Below are 20403 nucleotides of genomic sequence, written 5' to 3' on the forward strand. Positions count from 1 at the left end.
TATTTTTTATTTATCACATCTTTAAGCAATGCATACCAATGAATCATAAATAAATAAGTTTTTCACCAATGTGTACAAAACTGTACCAACTATTCCCTTTTGGCCTTTACTCTCAATAGAAATTAATTATTCCAATAATAATTCAAGGAGGGGGGGTTAAGTAGATTTCATTTTAATATTGTCTTTGGATTCTCAAACATACTGAACTGTTAATCAGAATTTTATCAGAGCTGAGTCCCCTACGTGAGAAAAGCAAAGATTATGTAATCACAGGAGTTCAGTTCTTCCCACTGAGCAGAAGAAAGAACTGTATTTAATTTCTTATCACTCTTTTAATATTTCCCACAGTTCCAAGTACATTGGGAATACAGTGAGACCCTGATTAATAGATATTTTAGGAATGAAATTCATTTATCAAAAAGTTTAAAAAATAGTTCAACTCAAAAATCAATACATTATTTAATCAAAGTTGCACAATCCACGGGCCTGAGGGTCAAATCCCTGTATAGGTTCTAGTAGCCACCCCCAGCTGAAGGTTCACAAGTTTGAACTAGACAAAATTGCAATTTCCAAATTTTATCTTCCATTTGTACATTTTCTTGAATCAACTTTTTAAAAAATTCATTGCCTTTTTTATGATTTCCTCAACTTTTCTAAAATAGGAAAGATTCTGATCTCCTTCATTCAAATATTGACCTTTATTTCCCTTTTATGCCTTTAATTTTTAATTCTATACAATCTATGTTGGACATCTATAATCAGGTAGACCTTTGGTGGGGCTGACAAGAGTCACTGAATCACATTTGTACACTTAGATATCAATTCCCAGGGGGTTCAGGGAGTAAAAGTGTCCGTTTTCCTTGGGTTTTGAAATTTGGAGTCTTCTTTTCCCACCATAGCCCTATCTTCTTTTTGGATCTATTCTCAGCCTCTTTCCCACTTCCCCTCTGAGCAAGGAGGCAGGGTGGCGAGATGGAAAGAGTTTTGGGAGCCACACAGACCTGGGCTTGAGCTGGGTTATGAGACTTGGTTTTTCAGCTGAAAAGAAAACAATACATACTTTCTGGCTTGAGACAGAGGGAATGTATGTAAAGCCTCTGATACATTATAGACACTGAATAAATGTCAGCTGTTATTGCACATAATACAGACACTCCTTTACACAATGTAACCCATCTCTCCACCCTATGATTGCCAACTCATATTTTCTGTTTCCCAAAACACTTGATATTAATTCAATTAGTATTTAATGCAACTTTTCTGAACCCCTAGAAAGTAGTATAATCTAGTAGTATTTTACCCCTGGTAATTAAATTTCTGACCAATAAATATATCTTTGGAATTATCTTTTTCATTAACAGAGACATGAGTATATTCACTATTCTTAAACACTGACTGATTATCTGAATTCAGTAAACAATAGATTTTGCTGTCTTCAGGCAGAAGTTGATAAAGTATCTTTTGGGAAGAGAGATGAGAAGAGGTTCTTTTGATCTCTTTCTAGATTATAGAGCCGGAAAAACACACTTTTTCTCCAGATGTAGAAATAGAAGGCTTAGGAGCTGAATTGCCTACACTTGGAAAGCTAGCAGTTCTCAGAAAAAGCCAGGTGATCTGACTCCTTAGTTTGCTCCCAGTGGGAGGGTTGACCACAGGCAAACACTGTGTCTACTGCAGCTAGTTCTTTCCCCCTGTTTAGTTGCTGGAAGAAAGTTCCCAAGTGTGACCTAGAGATCAAGATGAGGGTAGGCTTTAGGCCATCTCTGATCCCTATCTTTGTTATATGCTCCAAAATTCTGCATAGACATCCTTCACCTCTGAGAATCAGAAATTAATTTCTCTAATTTGGGAAACTAAAGAATTCATTGGTCTCCTTTTGCTCCTTCAGAGCTGTCTGTTTTTGCCTTCTTTCTTCCCTGGCTGCCTTGATTATTCTTTTAGCCAAATGTCATGGCACGTGTGGACACCTGTGGATGTGAGAACGTTCTTTTCTTCTTGTGGCAATGAATGGTTATATTTGCTTTATTTTGATTCTTAGTAGTGGGCTGCCAGGTCTAAACTGTGTTTACATTTTACCTGCAAACTCCCAAGAGAAAGCACAGCTATTTCTTAGGGCAAATGTAGCTGTGTATATATGTTTTCCATTTTTCTATGCACAAAAGGTTATAATGCATTATAAGTTTGACATCTAGCATAAGAAATAAGAATCTCTGTGGTCCACAAAAATATCAAGTGCAATGAAAGAAAGATTACTATGATGTGGAAGACCTAGGTTCTAGTCTTATCTTTTTTTTCTGTGAACTTATTTCTAACATATGGTTTTATATCATTTCTGACATCTTATAACATCTGGGTTTAATCATAAAACAAGTTGACTGGACTTAATAAATTGTTCTCAAACTTGTTCAGACAGCAGTTTCTGTAAATCAGTATAATTTTGAGGAATACGGATCTATTTAATTCCATCAAACTAATGGGTTACAAATTTACAATTAGGTTATATAATGATAAATCACAACCACTAAAAGTATTTAATGCACCCATTCAATTAAGATAACACTTAATAGTAAATGAAGAAACGATGAAATGACCAAAAGTTTATGAAAAAAATGATAGGAAAGAACACTTAAAATTCCAAGTATTTTAAATACTGACTAAATATTCTCTTTATATTGGAGAAAATGCCAGAGTCCAACATTAGATTTAAACCCCTTTTCCAATGTGCTGAAGACTAAGATTCTTAAAAAGAACTGTTTAAGAATCTCTGGATGTATCTACAAGCTCTAAGATATCTAAAATACCTCTTGATAAAAGGTTACTTCTTGGGCTTCCCTGGTGGCACAGTGGTTGAGAGTCCATCTGCCGATGCAGGGGACATGGGTTCGTGCCCCGGTCCGGGAGGATCCCACATGCCATGGAGCGGCTGGGCCCGTGGGCCATGGCCACTGAGCCTGCGTGTCTGGAGCCTGTGCTCCGCAACACAAAAGGCCACAACAGTGAGAGGCCCGCGTACTGTAAAAAAAAAAAAAAAAGGTTACTTCTTCTGATTTTAATTGTTTTTCAGTTGCAGATACCAGGTAGGTATTTTTTAACTTACTATAAACTCTAACTCACATGGAATAACCATTCAAAATGGAAATTTGTTTCAGGTACAAATTATACTCTAGACCAAAGCTTCTGGAACACAGTGCTTTTTCCAGTGGTACTCCAACGTCTCCATGGAAACACTCCTTCCCACAGAGGAGACCAAATGTGCACCCCAGGGCCTGGGTATTTTGAGGCCCATTGTAGGTACATGATATCTTTGAAATCTGGATCCTGTCTTTAGAATTATGTAAAAAATTTTCTTATAAAATTAAAAAAATTACTTATCAACAGAAAAAAAACAACAACCCTACAGTTGGAACTGAGTTCAGATAGCTGTACTCTCTCCTGAGACCCACTGCTCTGTGGGTGGTGGGGGGTAGGGGTGCACATCCTTCACTTTGCCATCCTCATCTCGGCTCATGATTTCTTTTTATCTATCTAGCACAGAACCACCATCAAAATATCACTGCAAGGACAGAGAAAATTTCAGTTGACCTACAATAAAGAAAAGTAGACATACAGGAGCGGGAAGGGCACATACAACACCAGTAGTGATTAGTGCTACATAGAAAAATAAAGCAGGATAAGGTGATAGAGAGTGCCCAGGCAAGACTATTTAGAAAGAGTGTTCCGAGAGAGCCTCGTTAAGACATGCTATCCTTGACATCAGTCTTGGCAACGATTTCATGGACTTGACACCAAAAGCAAAGGCAATAAAAGTAAAAATAAAGAAGCAGGACTACATCAAACTAAAAAGCTTCTGCACAGCAAAGGAAACCATTGACGAAATGAAAGGGCAACCTACGGAATGGGAAAAAATATTTGCAAATCATATATTGACAAAGGGCTAACATCCAAAAGATATTAAGAACTCATATAGCTCAATAGCAGAAACAAACAAAAAAAACACAAACAATCTGATTTTAAAATGTGCAGAAGATCTGAATAGACATTTTTCCAAAGAAGACATACAGATGTCCAACAGTACATGAAAAGTGCTCAACATCACTAATCATGAGGGAAATGCAAACCAAAAACCATAATGAGATATCATCTCATACCTGTTAGCATAGCTATCATCAAAAAGACAAGAAATAACAAGTGTTGTGAGGATGTGGAGAGAAGGGAACACTTGTGCAATGTTGGTGGAAATGTATAATGGTACAGCCACTATGGAAGACAGTATGGAGGTTGCTCAAAGATCTAAAAATAGAACTACCATTTTAATCCAACAATTCTACTTCTGGGTATTTATTCAAAGAAAACAAAATCACTATTTCAAAAAGATATCTGCATACCTGTGTTCATTGCAGCTTTATTCAGAACAGGCAAAACATGGAAACAAGCTAAGTGTCCATCGATGAATGAATGGATAAAGAAAATGTGGCATAGACACACACACACACACACACACACACACACACAAATATATACACAAACACTGGAATATATTTAGCCATAAAAAAGGAAATTCTGCCATTTATGACAACATGTATGGAACTTGAGGGCATAAATATTGTATGGTCTCACTTAAATGTGGAATATAGAAAAAGAAACCATTGATATCAGATACAGGGAACAGATTGGTGGTGATGGAGGCAGTAGGGGTGGGTGAAATGGGTGAAGTTGATCAAAAGGTATAAACTTCCAGTTACAAGTCCTGAGAATGTAATGAAAACACATAAAAATAAAGACATGTTATTTGAGCAGCAACCTGAAATAAGTAAGGGAGAGAACCTGGTGGAGATCTGGAGGAAGGATGTTCCTGATTCCAGGGGATCACACTTGGTATAGTCAAGAAAGAGCAAGAACTCTCTGTGGCTGAAGCAGAGTGATCAGGGAGACTGGTGGTAGGAGATGAGTTTGGAGTGGTGGGCAGGGGCCAGACCCTTCAAGGCCTTGGAGGCCTTTGGTGAGGACTTCGGATTTTGTTTTAAGTATGATGGGAAAGTACTGGAGAAATTTGAAGAGGGAAAAGCTATGATTCTATTTACATTTTAAAAGACAACTTTGGTTGCTGTGCAGAAAGAATAGACTGTGGAGAAGCAGAAGCAGGGAGACAAGTTAAGTGGTTGTGCTGAGTCTAGACAAGAGATGATGGTGGTTTCAAGTAGACTGGAAGCTGTGAAGATGGTAGAAAATGGTTGGATTTGGGACATATTTGAAAGTAGAGTTCACAGAGGAGTTGTGTAGGGGGTTGAATGGTGGCCCCTAAAAAAGATATGTCTACATCCTAGCCCCTGGAACTTGTGAATATGACTTTATTTGGACAAAGGGTATTTGCAGATGTAATTAAGGATCTCTAGATAAGTTCCTTCTGTATTATTTGGGTATGCGCTAAATCTAATGACAAGTGTCCTTGTAAGAGACAGAAGAGGAAAAGCTACAGACAAAGGAAAGAAGGGAAGAAGGCCATATGAAATTGGAAGCAGAGAGTGGAGTTATGCAGCCACAAGCTAAGGAATGCCTGGAGTTTCCAGAAGCTAGAAGAGACAAGTAAGGATTTTCCCCTATGGCATTTGGAGGGTAGGCAGCCTTGCCAACACCTTGATTTCAGACTTCTGGCCTCCAGATCTATGAGACAATTAATTTCTGTTATTTTAAGCCACTAAATTTGTGGTAATTTGATACAGTAGCCCTAGGAAATAGGCTGGTAAATTGGAGACAGTGTGTGAGGTGAGTCTGTAGCTCAGGAAGAGGCCAGGGCTAGAGATGTACATTTGGTACATGTCTGTATATTATTACATTGAAGGCCATGACTCTGAAATCAATCAGCAGGAATCAGTGTAGATAAAGGAGAGAAAGGAAGTGATGTCATTGAAGCTAAGGAAGTGTGTCAGGGAGAGTGCAACCAACTTTATCAAATGTTGCCAAAAGGTTCAGTGAGATGAGGACCAAGACTTGGCCACTGGATTTGCTGAGACTGCTCATGATCTTGTCAAGGATGGTTTCAGTGGCAAGGCAGCAAAGAATTTTAAGAAACTTCCCAAGGTTACCCTGCTAAAGGAGTTCCAGGGCTCAAGGAGACAGAAAAGTTTAAACATTGTCAAATCTTATAGGTTCCATTCTGCTTTGTTATGCAGCTTGACAAGGGGTGTACTCAGATAGAACTGGAATAAATGTTACTTATCTAGTTTATTGATATAATAGTACTCATCATCATTACGATCGTAGCTATCATTTATTGAATGTTTACTATGTGTTAGGCCCTGTGTTGAATGATATAAAAATATACATATGTAATCTTATCCTTCCATCAACCTTGAGAAGTAGGCTTTATTCCCATTTCACAGATGAACAAATGAAATCAGCTTTGGCACTTAATACTTATTGTAGTTACAACCTCTAACATCAAATGATTCCATATCTAAGGCCTAAGGCATTTTACATTACTTTTGCTTAGGGAATTGTTACAATATCTTTTGCCAGAGACATGGTGATACGTTCTTTACTTCTCTTCCACTTCCACTTGGGATTTCTATAACTCCAGAGCAAAGATATTGAAGACCAAGGTACATCTGAAATTTTTACATCTCTACTTGACAGGTGATATAACTGACAAGATGTCAAAACCCACAAGGAGAAAATAACGTTACGGAGTAATTATTATGTATCAGGCACTGTGCTAAACAGTCTACATGCATGAATTAATACACCCAGGGCTCAATGAGGCTTGGAGTGTTTAAGTGATTTAGCCAAGGACCCATATCTAATAAGAGGTGAGGCTAAAGTTTCAACCCACTTTGGTCTAGTTTTAAAATCCATTTCCTTTACCACAAACTGCTTAAATACCCTACACATTGGGATATTGGTTGTTACCATGAGAAGAGAGTATGAAATTGGGAAGGAACCTATAATGTATCTGGTCTTATCCTACCTTTCTAGATTTTGTTTATGTTCCCTTATATGTACCCTGTGTTTTAGATAAATGTCTTACATTTTCCTGACTGTTAAGGTTTTGCTCACCGTCATTCCCTTTGTTTTAATTCTGTTTATACCTGAAATACCGGCTCAAAGGCTAACTCCTACATGTAGTCTTCCTTGATCTCTCTCAGGGCTGCCCTTCCTTAATAGTTCATAGTTCTCGGGCTTCCCTGGTGGCGCAGTGGTTGAGAGTCTGCCTGCTGATCCAGGGGACGCAGGTTCGTGCCACGGTCCGGGAGGATCCCACATGCGGCGGAGCAGCTGGGCCCGTGAGCCATGGCCGCTGAGCCTGCGCGTCCGGAGCCTGTGCTCCGCAACGGGAGAGGCCACAACAGTGAGAGGCCCGTGTACCGCAAAAAAATAAAAAATAAATAGTTCATAGTTCTCTTACAGAAAGTATCCCTAAGTGCCTTGTACTGAGATTATGTCCATATTTTTTTATCTCTGCTCTAGTCTGTAATGTTCTTTAGAGGCAAAGGCTGTCTTCCTGATCTTTGCATATTGTCAACAGTGTCTTTTCTTTAAACGGTACTCAATTTGTGGACTTTATTATTTTGAAAAAATAGGAAACTTTTATAAGTTATGATTAAATGCAATCATGCTTTTACAGATACCTTTCTTATGGTTTTAACTATAGGGTCAACTCTTTCAAAAACAGATTATGCCAATGACTCTCAAATTTTATTGTGCATAGGAATAAACAGTGGATCTTGTTAAAAATGAAGATTCTGATTCTGTAGGACTTGAGATTCTATATTCCTAACAAGCTCCCAGATGATGTCAATGCTGTTGACTCACAAACCGCTTTTTGAGTAATGAGAGATTTTTAATCCTAATGAAACACAATAAATCATTGTCAACAATTAAGGATGTTTCATCACCTAACTAGGTAATACCCTACATTCCAGACAGGCTAGCCAAATTCCCTTTATTCCCAAGGCCACACATTCTCCAAACCTATACCTAGACAAGGAAAAGAGAGAAGGTTATCTTTAATCCACTAAGTAGATGTTCAATTGCTACCTGGAGGACTTTAATAAGGAAAAAAATTCTTTCTCCACTGACTTAGCACCACCTAATTTCTGTGTGCACTGTATTTTCATTTTTGGAATAAGAAAAATTAATTCAGTTGGGAAAATTCTTAAAATCTTGGATTTAGGTTGCTAACAAAGTTTTATGAGTAAAAAGGATTTGAAACTTTAAAATTTATATAGTGTTTAGGGATAGATACTAAGTATTATATGTTTCTCAATTTAGTCTTGGAAAAAGCATAAGTGAAGTTTTAAAATGTTTACTTTAATACTAAAATGCTTTTAAGACTGTTTTTTTTTTTAAGATAAGCAATCCTGGCAAATAATAGCCTTTCTCAGGAACCTGGCAGATTTCTTTTCCTTGGCATTATCAGGCGAGTGACTGACCAAGACTTAGAAAGCATTTTGTGCTGCTCAGTGGAATGCAATAATATATTAATACATTGAGCAAAAATCTAGACAACATTCAGTGGAAATATTTCCATCTCTTGTTTTTATTTTAATTTTCTCTTATTAAAATTTTTTCCTTAGGGGACATCTAAATCAAAGATGTTCTGAGAATTCTGCATATAGTTTTTCCTAGTTCTTAAATATATTTTGAATATATAAGAATGTTTAAGGTAGCACTTAGATATCAATATGTGATGTGTTCTCAAAGACACAGAATGGCAACACTTCAATTTCAGATTTGTAATTATGAAATTATGAGAGTCTCACTGTAAGATTAGATAGGATAATGGTAGCTGCTTAAATCTGAATCTCTCTCTCTCTCTCTTTCTCCCTGTCTCTCTCCCTGTCTCTCTGTCTGAAGTTGGCCTATAGCCCCACAATTAGGTCATTTGCAGCATAACTGGGAAAAATTCTACGAACTTTATTTTTAAAGAGGAAATAATCATCCAAGAGCAGCATAGTTGGTTCTGGAACTCAGAACAGAGTGAAGTTAGTAGGGAATACAAAGAAGAGAGGTGAATACAGGTGGAATTGGGTCATGGTGGTAGTGGCACACATATAGTATCAATTAGGGTTCAGCTCCAGAGGTAGAAGGTTCACCTCAAGTCAGAAAATACTGGAAATATATGTAAGCCCTGGTAAATCTGAAAAAGAACTACTAAGGACTCAAAAGGAAGGAGCTCAGGAAGTATATGGAACTAGAGGCAGCAGTCTTGAGAAGTAATTCCCAGCACTTAAGAAACATTTCCAGAGGTGGCCATAACAACTCTTTCATCCCTTGTGCCTTTTTTTTTTTTTTTTTTTTTGCAATGTGACTTTGCATTTTTCCCACTAAGAGATGGAGTTTTGAATCCGGGTTCCTATTGTGACTTTCTGTGAGTTATAGATTGTGGAAGAAGTGAGACTATGTAACTTCTGAAGCTAGGCCTTAAGAGTCCTTGCACCTTGCACTTGTGACCTGTTGGAACTCTGAACCACCATGTGAAGAAGTCAAGCTACCCCACTGGAAATTACATGAACACAAAAGGACATGAAGTTGAAAGGTCTTGAGAGGAGATAATTCCTGGAGGATAAAGTGCCACAAGGAGGATAAAGTGCCACTAGGAAGATAAAGTTCCATAAGGAGGATAAAGCGCCACAAGGAGAAAGTCCCCAGTCCTCCAGTCATCCTAGCAGAAGTTACCAAAGCCATCTTGGATCTTCAATCCCAAATTGCATTGGCATAAGTGAGCCCAGTGGATACCATGTGAGGCATAGACAAGCTGTCCCAGTTGAGCTCTTCTCTGCTAACTCACAAAATCATAAGCAAATATTATTTTTAGCCATTAAGTTTTGGGGTGATTTATTATGCATCCATAGATAAGCATTACAGAAGGGTACCACTCCTTCCCTGGAAGAAGGAGGTAGCCCTGAATTGTTGATGGTGAAGGGAAAAAAAGAAGGTGAGTAAAAATAAAATATCCTACTAAACCAACATAGAATTGAAACTAAGAAAAATACAGGATAGCAACAACAGCAATAAAAAAAAAATTTAAACTGTTTATTTAAAAAACTTCACTCCCTGTAGCAACATTAGAGAGCACTCATGAAGTAAGGAACTGAGTTAGTCATCCAAACTCCCCTTTTGCTATTGCTATTCCAGGAAAATGTAACACAAATAAACATGAACAGAAGACAAAAGACACTCAACATCTAATAGAAATTCCAATAATTATAAAGCAGAAAATGATTATCAAGATACTTTGGTGCATTAAAACCTAAAAGATGAAAACTATGAGGCACATAAACACTAACACGACTTTCCAAAATGAATTTAATGTCACTGAACAAGTAATCGCTGATATGAGAAAACAGCATAAATCAAAAGTTCGAAGTCTGAAAATAGAACTGGAAAAACAAGAGGAAAATATGAATGGATACTAAACAAACTCAGGACAAAAACTGAAGGAAAAAACAAAGACATTCAGGAATGGACAATGAATTACAGGGTATCCAAGGAAGAATAGATATGCCCAAAACAATAGCAAGGGACAGAGGATGAGAAGAAAAAAAATGATTAAAAAAATTAAACTATAATAAAGGTATGTGATAATATATTCAAAATACTAAAAATTATCAACCAAGAACACTATGCCCAGCCAAGCTGTCCTTCAGAAATAAAGAAAAAATAAAGGCTTACCCAAACAAATGAAAGCTGAAGGAGTTCATCACCACTAGAACAGCCTTGAAAGAAATCCTAAAGGGAGTTCTTTGAATGGAAGTAAAAGGATACTAACTAACATCGTAAAAACATATGAAGGTAGTGTAAAATTTCCTGGTAATGGTGACTATATAGTCAAAGTCAGATTGTCTAATGTGGTAATGATATTGCATAATTCACTTATAACTCTAGTTTAAAAGTTAAAAAATATTGAAAATAGCCATAACTACAGTAATCCGTTATTGGATATGCAATATAAAATATATGTGAACTGCAACATCAATAACCTAAAACGTGGAGGAAAGGAGAATTGTAAAGTTTAGGAATGCTCTCAAAGTTAAGTTGTTATCAGTTTAAAATAGGGTATTATCATCTTAAGATATTTTACATAAGCCTCATTATAACCCAAGGGGGGAAAATCATGTAGTAATTATACAAAAAGAATAAAAAGTCAAAATGCAGACAACGAAAGTCATCTAATCACAAAAGAAACCAGCAGGATAAGAAGAAACAATGAATCTACCAAAAAACCCAAAAACAAAACAACAAATGACAATAGTACACCCTTACCTATCAATAATTATTTTGGACGGCGGAACGGGCTCTCACGTGGAGGCGGGGAAGTTTGGCCTTCGGGAATGATCACTAAGACTCACAAGGGAGACCTGGGCCTTGGGCTCCCAGAGAAAAAGAAGAAGAAAAAGAAGGTAGTTAAAGAACCAGAGACTCAACACTCGGTTTTAAACAGTGACAGTTATTTTGCAGAGGTTTGTCCCACAAGAGCCACATCACCCTCGAAGAATATGGTCCAAGAGCAGGCACCCGAAATGCCTCTAATGAAGAAAAAGAAGGGCCACAGCACCGTCTGCGAGGAGCCCCTAGAACCTGAGACCATGCTACGTGCCAGACGGATTGAGCCATCGCCCAGCCCCAGGAAGCAGGCACTTGGTCCATCTGAGTCCCTCGGTAGGGAAAAGAAGAAGAAGAGAAAGTCCGTGTCCCCTGGCTCAAGGGTGAAGACCTCCCCAGACCCCAGGCAGGGCAAGGGGGTGACCAGAGCTGGCAAGAAGCTCAAAAAACACAAGAAGGAGAAGAAGGCACAGGGAGCTACAGCCTTCTCAGCCAGGGACCCTTGGATCTGTGAGGCCAGGGATGCTTTGTACACTTGCTCAGTTGGGAAAGGTGGCGTCCCTGAGCAGGCAGCCTCGGGACAGAAACGGAAGCAGTGGAGCCCCAGGGAACACAACATGAGATGAAGAAGAAAAAGAAAATCCACCAGGAGGGAGATATCCCCCTGGGGCACCCTGAGCTCTCCAGGTCTGTGGAGAGCAGCAGTAGGAAAGGAAATAAAAAGAAGTCAGTCAAAGTTGAAGCTCCAGAATACATCCCAATAGGAGATGACCCCAAGGCCCCTGTGAAGAAGAAAATGAAGTCCAGGAAAAAGACAGAGCAGGCAGACACTGAGGAGCCCGCTCTGAAGAGGAAGAAGAGAGGCAGGAGAGCAGAGTAGCAGGAGAACCTTGGGAGGAGCAGCCAGACACGGACTTGGAGGTAGTGTTGGAAAAGAAGGGCAACATGGACGAGGTGCACATAGACCAGGTGAGGCGAAAGGCCTTGCAAGAAGAGATCGATCGTGAGTCGGGCAGGACGGAAGCTTCTGACACCAGGAAGCAGACGGGAACTCAGTTTGGCCAATGGGATACTGCTGGCTTTGAAAACGAGGAACAGAAACTGAAATTTCTCAAACTCATGCGTGGCTTTAAAAATCTGTCCCCTTCATTCAGTCACCCCCCCTAACATGGTCGGCAGGCCCAACATGGCCCTCAGCAAGAAGGTGGCCGACACCCTGCAGCAGAATCTGCAGCAAGACTACGACTGGGCCATGAGCTGGAAGTACAACCGGACGGCCGGCCTCAGCTTCTCCACGGCTCTGGACAAAAATCTTTTATATTGACAGGAGTGCATCCAAGTCAATCAGGTTTGAAGGTTAAACTCTCCTGTCTTGTCCCCCAAAGCGGTTCTGTTATGCAGATGAAAGCCATAGGACAGTTGTCTCGAATCAAACTCCTGCAGAGATAAAGGACAACTATGTTGATGTGCTTGGAAAAACTGGGGTGAGGGCAGCTCGTTTCAGGAACCAGGAGAACATGTGAGTGGCTGAAACCTACTGTTTTCTGTGTGAAGCTTCCATCCCTGTTGAAGACAGTGAGTATCAATAGCAGTAGCTCACACTCGTCTAGGGCTTACTGTGTGCCAGGCACATATGTCTCCCTTGCATTAACGTATTTAATCTTCATGATTCTGAAACAGGTGCTATTATTATCCCCATCTTATAGATGAGGAAACTGAAGTTCAGGAATGAAGTAATAACATTGCCTGGGGTCACCCAACCAGTAAGTGCCAAGCGCACTTTTGTGCCCCAAGACCGATGTCACTGTTCACCACACTGAATGTCCCCTCTAGGGAATTTCACCCAGAATACTCATTGAGGATTAAAATGTCTCAACTGAGGAAACAGAAGCCTTTTACATGCCTAAAACTCAAACAGGAAACAGGATTAATGTAAACAGGGAGAAGCAAGCTCATTTTCCCTCCCCCTTCTTGGAGTAGCCACAGGCAAAGAGGCCTCTGGATTGCCACCAAGCAGATGCGGCCGAGCTTCCTCTGCTGCTGGGAGATGTGCTTCTAAACCCATCTTGCCTTTTGCGTCTGCCGTCCTTCCATCCCCAGTGGCAAGCTTGCATTTCAGCTTTCTGCTTTAACTGCATTCTGAACAGGCACTTTAGAGAGCAGGTGGTTAGTCCTCCACGTGAACCGAAGGCACATTAATTCCCAGGGACGTGTTTATTGGATTCTTTTCAAACATGAGGAGGAGAATCCCAGGCGACTTCCCTGGAGGAGGTCGAATGCCGGGAGGCACAGACGTGGGGATGACAGGGCGTTGCCTCATCAGCCTGGGAACAGTGTTTCCAAGCCTTGATGCTACAGCCAGCCTCACAAAGCTCCAGGTATAGCCACCCGAGTGACATGTGACCACCTTCTCCGCACTCACCTAGCATTTTACTTCCCAAAATATCAGTTGTGATTGGGTCTTTTTCACACCACTTGGCTTGAACTCCTGCTACAGACATCCTGTCTCAGGCAGGCCTGGACAGCCAGGAAATTCAGTTCTCTCACGTGGCAGGGAGTGCTGTCCTGTCATAGGGGGTTGATTCAGCTTCCCATGAAGGAAACGAGTGTTTCCTCTCTGCTCCATCATCCTCAGTGTTGGCTTCATCAGGCTGGTGGAAAGATGGCTGTAGCAATTCCAGGCAGCGTATCAAGATACTAGACCATTACAGAGGAAGAAGAAAAACCTTCTTGTGGTTCAAGGAAACTTCCAGAAGCCCTTTGTCATAACTCATTGCCCAGGAGTGGGTCACATACCCATTCTTGAGCGAGCCCCTGGCATGTGGAGGGAGACTCTCAGGCCAGTCAGGAAGGAAGACTGAGGTTTGGATGCTGGTGAGATGAACATGGGTCCACTACTGTCCCATGGGGCAGAGGTGAGGCAGGCCTGCCTGGGCCCTGACCAACAAGCATCGGCCAGGTCTAGAGTCCTACGAGTCTGTGTTAGCAGTGATTCAGGTGGGCCACTTCCCTCAGAAGGTGAACTTGGCCTTTCACGGATTCAACCTTGAGATGCATAACGGAAGAGGCCTACATGGTAAGATTCTGCATTTGAGTTAGCTTCAGGGCACATCCCCTTCCGACAGGGGAATAAATCTTTCCCAGTCTTGATCCACACTACAGGAACTTGCCCAGTGTAAAAGGAATCAACCACTGCTTCTCTAATCATTTTTATCTTGCTGAGAGATCACACTACAGTTTGAGCCTGCTCGGCTGTCAGGAAGGATTGTGCTCAGCCATCTACCGGGTGCTTCCGGAGAGTGGCTGAGCGATTGTCCCTGACCTATCCCCACAGTGGTAGCTCTCACTAGGGTGTGGTGGTCAGGCCTTTCCCCTCTTGCTGTTCAGTGTCTTCAGTCTGTGTGTGATAGGATTTGACTTTCTAGCTCAGTGTGAATGAATGAGTTCCACTTGGCTTGGGAAGGTTTATTAAAGTCTGTTCCTGAAGCAGGGTGTAAGCAGAGAAGGCTGGGCAGCCCAGATGGCAAGATGCCAAGTGTCCTCAGATTGAACTTAGCCTTGTCTCGGCTGCTCTCATAGGTGCAGACCACTGTTGCTCTAGTGACAGCTCCTGCCCTGCAGTTAGCTGGGCCTCCGTCCTTTTGTAAATTAAACAACATTGTCTTGAGTCACCTACCGCCCTTCTTCCCCATGTCCTGGGCCCTCCTCAAGCTGTCTGCAAGTTTTTGTGGTGTGGTTTCCCATGTTTTTCCTCATTAGTTGACTCCGTGTAGCACACAGCCTGTCTCCACTGGAACAAGGCGGTTTTTGGATTTTTACTCAGAATCTGGGAGATGGGTGGGAGGTCTGGTATTTAAGCACAGCCAAGGTCTTAGCTGAATATGTAACAACACTGTTCTCAAACTTGTTGGCTGTTTCTCCCTTGGGGGTTGCTCACTGACTGACCCCCTCCTATGGCAAGGTCCTTCCCTCCTTATAACTGCCTTTATCCATCACCTCATGATTCTTAACCACTTTTTTATTCCTTGGGGTGATTCCTGCTGTTTTGCCTTAGCCCACTAGGCCCCTCCCTGAGGCCACCTTTCTGTAACTAGACTGGCCCATCAAAAGTATTTGCCAGGGGCTTCCCTGGTGGCGCAGTCATTGGGAGTCCGCCTGCCGATGCAGGGGACGCGGGTTTCTGCCCCGGTCCGGGAGGATCCCATGTGCCGTGGAGTGGTTGGGCCTGTGAGCCATGGCCGCTGGGCCTGCACGTCCAGAGCCTGTGCTCCGCGACGTGAGAGGCCACAGCAGTGAGAGGCCCACACACACACACACAAAAGAAAAAAGTATTTGCCAGATAGACACAGTTCTCCCCTTAAAAATTGTGTGTTCAGCTCTGTAGACTTAGAACTGTTCAGGTTTGTGGTTGGAATAATGCCTCCATGCCCCGACCCCCCACCCCCTGTCCAAGTCCTAATCATTGGAACCTGTTAATCTGTTGTGATACAAAACAAAAGGGAGTTTAAGGTAGCAGATGGAATTAAGTTTGCTAATCGGCTGACCTTAATATGATTAGACTGGGCCTACCCAGATAATCCAGGATTAGAAGTAGAAGAGGGGACAGAAGAGTCAACAGACTTGCAAGAAACACTCAACAAGCTGTCACTAGTTTGAAGATGAAGGGACCACCAGCCAAGGAATGCAGGTGGCCTCTAGAAGCTGGAAAAGGCAAGAAAACTGATTCTCCCCTAGAGCCTCCAGAAGGAATACAGCCCAGCTGACACCTTCATTTTGAAGGTAAGCCCACTGGACTTCAGACCAGTAGAGCTGTAAGGTGGTAAAATTGTGACGTTTTAAGCCACTATGTCTGTAGTAATTTAAAGCAGCAATAGAAAATCAATACAGGCCTCATGCAGAGGTTTTTCTCACTTTCACCTTATTTCCTAAAACTTTTTGATTTTTTTTTGTGTTGTTGTTCCATCATCCTTCATGTAGTAGTAGTAGTAGACTTCATCTCATCTAGGCCATGGTCTTCAGAGACTGGCTAATTGATTTAGTAACAGGCTGAGGAAACCACACAAGAACATAGAAAATCTAAGCTTCCACCTGGGCCAGGTAACATATGGTTCAGAGGCTGCTTTGGTGTAACGGATACCTGACCAAATGTGAAAGTCCAAGTCCAGGTTAATGGAAGAAGGGCATTAGGAATTCACTGACTCAGGCTTGGGCACTGATGCTGTCTGATGTGTACAGCCTCAAAGTAGATGACTTAAAAGTGCATAATTTGTAAATTCGCCAATTGATTTTCATTTGAATAGCATCATATAGTAAAAGTGGTATAGGAAATAATTTGAATGATAATAATTTTGTGAAATAAAGGCCACTTGGGAACATTTGAGCAATACCAAAAAAAAATTACTTTGAACATAAATGGATTAAATTCTCCAATGAAAAGACATAGAATAGTTGAATGGATAAAAAGAAAAAAACAAGGTCCAGTGATATACAGTCTACAAATACCCACTTTAGCTTTAAAGACACATAGATTGAAAGTGAAGGAATAGAAAAAGATATTACAAGCAAATGGTAACCCTAAAAAAGCAAGGGTAGCTGTAACCATATCAGACAAAATAGACTTTAAACTAAAAATGGTAAAAAGAGATGAGGTCATTATATAATAATAAAGGGGTAAAACAAAAATATCACAAATATTTATGCACCCAAAAACAGAGCACCTAAATAAAAATATAAACCAAATGCAAACAAAACTAAAATGAGAAAAAAACCAGCAATACAATAATAGTTGGGGATTTTAATACCCAATTCTCAACAATAGATAAACTATCCAGACAGAGAATCAGTTAGGAAACAACAGATTTGAACACAATTGACAAATGAACCTAATAGACATATACAGAACAGTCTATCCAACAACAGCAGAACACTCATTCTTTTCAAGCATACATGGAACATTTTCTAGAATAGACCATATATTAGGCCACAGAAAAGCCTTGGCAAATTCAAGAAGATTGAACTCATACCAAGTATCTACTCTGACCACAATAGCATGAAACTAGAAATCAATAACAGGAGGAGGAGGGGGATCAAGATGGTGGAGTAGGATGACACAGAGCTCACCTCCCCCCACAAACACATTGAAAATACATCTACATGTGGAACAATTCTCATAGGAAATTAAGCAGAAGTGGAAACTGGCAGAAGAACTCCTATACAACCAAAGCTGAAAGAACAATCTCCACATAACTGGATAGAACAACAACAACAAAAAACCCCCAAAACGCATCAGGTCAGGACCTGAGTCCCTAGGGGGGATCTATCAGGAAGAGAAGGTCTACACAGGCGGATCTCTGCCTTGGGAAGAGAGAGCAAGTCAAGCAAAAATCTAGGCATCCCAGACCCGGTGTCCTGCATGGAAGACACAAGCCCCCTTTCTGTTGGGAAATTTGTTCAGACAGACAGAAGGGATGGAGAAGCCTAGGCTTTACTTGCAAGGAGTGCACTTATGTTGGTTTGCCAACAGTCAGGTGGGAAAGAGCCTTACACTGGTGGCTGCTGCCTTGTCACACTCCCCAATCCGAAGGCATAAACATCACAGCCCCACTCATTCCACATCACAGCCTGGTGCAAGATATGGGCAAAGACTTGGTCTAGCTGTGCAGAGACAGACTGGGGTGCCTGGGGTGTGATCCAGGTGGGATGAATGTGGCCATCGTCAGCATGTGCAAGGAGTGGTACAACAAGAGCATGATAGGATAAGTGCTGAGTCTCAGGCAGACAGTGCCTGGGAGAATGCTCAATCTGGCTACACAGAGACAGCCTGGAGGGCCTAGGGTGTGGTCCAGGTTGGGTTGTGGCAACCACTGTCAGCATGCTCAAAGGTATGCAGTGGTTTGTCTTCCAGTGAGAGCACCTTAGCTCTGCCCACTCCACAGTGCAGTAGACAAGTCCTGAGAGAAGTCTGCCACAGAGGCAGCATAGATATTAGATGGCAGGGCAGCCACCTCAATTCCTGCAAGCACAACTCCCCAACTCAGAGCTCCAGCCTACTCAAGGGCAAAGACTTGCACTATATCTGGGATGAACACAACAGAGAAAAGAACATGACCTTGGTCTGCCACTGAGCAGAACTATAGATGACTACACGGTGAGTGAATATATCCTCTGTTACTGCACAAGCCTCACTTCCTTCAGCAATCATCTTCTTTAAGCCAGAGCATGCATTCAAGGGCAATGGAACCAAATCAAACCAAATCTTCAGGGTTTCTACTCCAACAACTGGGGAGCAGACCCCACACCTGACAGGGCAACAAAAGGCAGTAAGCAGAAGGCCCACATGGCAACTTGCACAGCTCTAGATACTCCAAAAAAAACCACAGCACATCAAGGGGATAATGACCAGCACATCCTGAGGAAAGACGTGGCTGGAATCCATACCAAAACCAGCCCTTGCACCAAAATCATTGGACACACACAGTATACACAGGGATGCTTCCACATAAAGCGCCCTTCAAAACCAGAATAGATAACTGTTTCTCCTAAATTCACAGAGACAGAGAAAGTTATGTTAAAAAAAAAACCAAACACAAATGCAGAAGAACCATTCCTAGTTTAAAAAAACAAAACAAAACAAGAGAAATATATTAAAACAAATATTAAACAGAGTTCAACAGTTTACTAGACTGTGAGTTCAAAGAAGTGGCAATAAAAATGCTAACTGAATTAAAGGTTATTAATAGAAATGCAGATCACTGTAACAAGGAACTAGAAACAATACAGATGAACGAATCAAAAAGTGACAATTTGATTGCCAAGATAAAAACAAATCTAGAAGCAATGAATAGCCAACTAAATAACAAAGAAAGAATAAGGGATTTGGAATATAGATTAGTGGAAATTCCCCAATCAGACATCAGACAGAAAGACAAATGAAAAAAAAAATGAACACAACATACGAGATCTATAGAAAAATATAAAACATGCCAATCTATACATAATAGGGGACACAGAAGGAGAAGAGAAAGAGAAGGGGATCAAAATGTATTTGAAGAAATTATGGCTAAAAGCTTCCCAAACTAAAGAAGGAAACACTTATCAAGGTACAGGAAGCACAGAGGGTCTCAGACAAAATGAATGCAAACAGACCCACACAGATATATAATAATTCAAGTGGCAAAAGTGAAAGATAAGGAGAGAATATTAAAGGCAGAAAGAGAAAAACAGAGTCAGTTACAAGGGAACCCCCATAAAGCTATCAGATGACTTCTCTGCAGAAACTTTGCAGGCCAGAAGAGAGTTGCATGATCTATTCAAAGTGCTGAAACATAAAAACCTGCAACCTAAGATACTCTACACAGCAAGACTATCCTTTAGAATAGAAGGAGAGGTAAAAAATTTTTCATATAAGCAGAAACTAAAAGAGTTCAGCAATACTAAACCTACCCTAAAAGAAATATTGAAGGGTCTTCTCCAAATAGTAAAGAAGCAAGAAGCTATAGGAAAGGGGAAATCACAATAGGAAAGGCAAATATATAAAAGGATTGAAGATTACTTAAATTAAAAAGTGCATAGATTTAAAAACAATAAAACATGTAAAAGCAATTATAAAAAAAAGCAAAAGGATAAGAATGAAGATGTAAAATATGACATCAAAATCATAAACGGGGGGAGGGGAGGAAGAAAACATAAATCTTTTAGAATGTGTTTAAACTTATATGACTACCAGTCTAAAGCAAGCAGATACAGTAATGGGTTCACATATTTGAACTCCATGGTCCACAAATCAAAAATACACCTTAGGTTAACAGAAACCAAAAATGAACTCAATTATTACAAAAGAAAATCATCAAACCACAAAAGGAAAATCAAAAAGAAGAAATGAAGAAAGAGGAACTACAAAACAACTAAAAAATAAGGAATAAAATGGCAATAGGTACATGTCTATCAATAATTTTTTAAATGTCAATGGACTAAATACTTCAATCAAGACAGAGAGTGGCAAATTGAATTGGAAACAAGAACCTACAATATGCTGCCTATACCTAAGGGCAAAAGACACACAGAGTGAAAGTGAGGGAATGG

At 40.6% G+C, this 20403-nt stretch overlaps 1 long non-coding RNA gene and 1 pseudogene across 4 annotated transcripts in view; one reads left to right on the forward strand and one right to left on the reverse strand.

Annotated features, from left to right (window-relative positions):
• Nucleotides 1–20403, reverse strand: part of LOC141278748 (uncharacterized) — a 171185-nt gene that overhangs the window by 113131 nt on the left and 37651 nt on the right. The window lies entirely within an intron of this gene.
• On the forward strand, nucleotides 11204–20200 carry LOC109548761 (lysine-rich nucleolar protein 1-like; annotated as a pseudogene).

This window comes from Tursiops truncatus, chromosome 5 (assembly GCF_011762595.2).
Source record: "Tursiops truncatus isolate mTurTru1 chromosome 5, mTurTru1.mat.Y, whole genome shotgun sequence".
Taxonomy (NCBI): Eukaryota; Metazoa; Chordata; class Mammalia; order Artiodactyla; family Delphinidae; genus Tursiops; species Tursiops truncatus.